Consider the following 2,139-nt stretch of genomic DNA (forward strand, 5'->3'; position numbering starts at 1 on the left):
GATCGTTAAGGCTCGATTCCATCCATCCTCCAACTCGTTGTCTGTCTAGAATAAATATGAAAACACAAACACTAGATAAAACAACATTAGTAATACATTATTTGTTAAACATCATCAAAACACGAAGGCCAACAATCTCCCCCTTTTTGATGATGACAAACAATTTACAAAAAGGATATATGCATGAAAGGAAATGAATGTATAAATTATAATTCACATGCATATAAACAAGAAAGAATATACTCATAATATTTCTCCCCCTTTGACAACATCAAAAAGGGACAAAGGTATGAAGAGAGCGAAAGTTCCCCCTATCAATATGCATGGGTGAGTATAACACATAGAAAGATATAAGGATTGCTCTCCCTATGAAAATACCATAAAGAATATATGAAATGAAGATCATGGCAAACATATGTGAGCAAGCATACATAAATATGATAAATATCACTCACATAAAAAAAGACAATGAGAACACATATAAATGTGTCAATATGAAAAATAGTGTCTCATTAACACCAAAAAAATGTAAAAATAGATTTATGAAAACAAATGAGAGAATAACATGAGAATCATGCAAAAAGAGTTTTCGAAAGAAAACAAATCAACCAAATAAAATCATAAATCAACCACAATCACATAAAACCAAACCATCATTGTTTTTCAAAAATCAAGAGAGGCAACTATATCTAGCTCTTGAGCTAGTATCAACCCATATGAACATTTTAGCACCGGGTAAATAAGATTTGGGAATAAACACCCAATAAACCGGGGGGTTATATACATACAAACCTCTCATCAAAACAAAATTAATAATCATGAAAACAAAAGAATTTGATCAAAGAAAATTGTTTTCATAACCAAAAGATTTTAAAACATAATTTTCAAAACCAAGAAAATAAAAAAGAAAAGCACTAAAGTACTTGGTTTAAAAAATCAAATTTCTTTTGGTACCCAAGAATTCTTGATACCAAGAGATTTAGGGACATGACCTCTATCTTTTAAGCTCAAAGCCCTAGGGTTATGAACCCTCTTGGACATATGTGGTGCACGGGATCGGTCATAGTAATAATCACTCAAATGACCCTTCCGATTGTAATATGTATAATGGAAAGGAAGCATTTGCTTATGTTGATCATTAAAAGGTGCACGTGAAACATTTGCAAATTAAGATGGTCTTTTAAGATTATTTTGCAAATGAGAAACATTTTGAAACAATGTTGGTCTACTTGAAATATTTTGCGATTTAGAGACTTTTCACAAATCAAAACAAAACTTAGCTAAGTGACCAACTCTATCACAAAAATCACAATGATACACATGAGCATGCTTATGATGAGAAATAGGTGCATGTGTGTGTACATGTGATGAAGAAACTTGATGAGATGCACAAGTAGGATTAATATTCTTATGTTTTTGTGGATCATAGCAAAATTTAGCTAAATGGCCTTTACGACTACAAAAGGAGTACTTGTAAACTTTGCTATACAAGTGTGCATAGTGTGTAGGTGATTTTGTAGCACTAGATTTAGCACACTTGTCCATAAGTTTCTTATGGTTATCAATGCATGTTTTTAAAGTTGAATCTAAGCATGATATACGTTCCTTAACAAGATTCAAATCATCATTATGCACAACATCATTGATAATAGAAGTAGAGCATGTATGGTTATCAAAATCATTTCTAATAGCTACTAATTCTAGCATGACATTATCTCTTTCATGAGTTAACTTAACAAAGTTTGAAAGCAAAGAATCATGATCCAATTTTAATTTTTCATTGTTTTCTTTAAGGATCATATTTTCATTAGAAATAGTATCAAACTTAGAAGTTAAAGTCTCATGATCGGATTTCAAAATTACATGCTTGCTTTGTAAATCAATAAAATCATTTTGTAATTTTTTGTAGGCATGCAATAATTTATCACTAGCACAAACAAGTTCATCATTAGGTAAATCATTAATAGATTCGAACTCGCAAACCTCACTAGGTCTATCGTCCAGTGGCCGTGTGCATGATGCTTCGTATGAACTTGAAGTCGGATTCTCCAAAGCTTGCTGGATCGCCTCCAAGTCCCCTTGATGTGCTTCAATAAATTTCTAAAGTTTGTAAGCACTATCAAAATGAACAAACTTGTT

The sequence above is a fragment of the Asparagus officinalis genome, chromosome 8, assembly GCF_001876935.1.
Source record: "Asparagus officinalis chromosome 8, Aspof.V1, whole genome shotgun sequence".
Lineage (NCBI taxonomy): Eukaryota > Viridiplantae > Streptophyta > Magnoliopsida > Asparagales > Asparagaceae > Asparagus > Asparagus officinalis.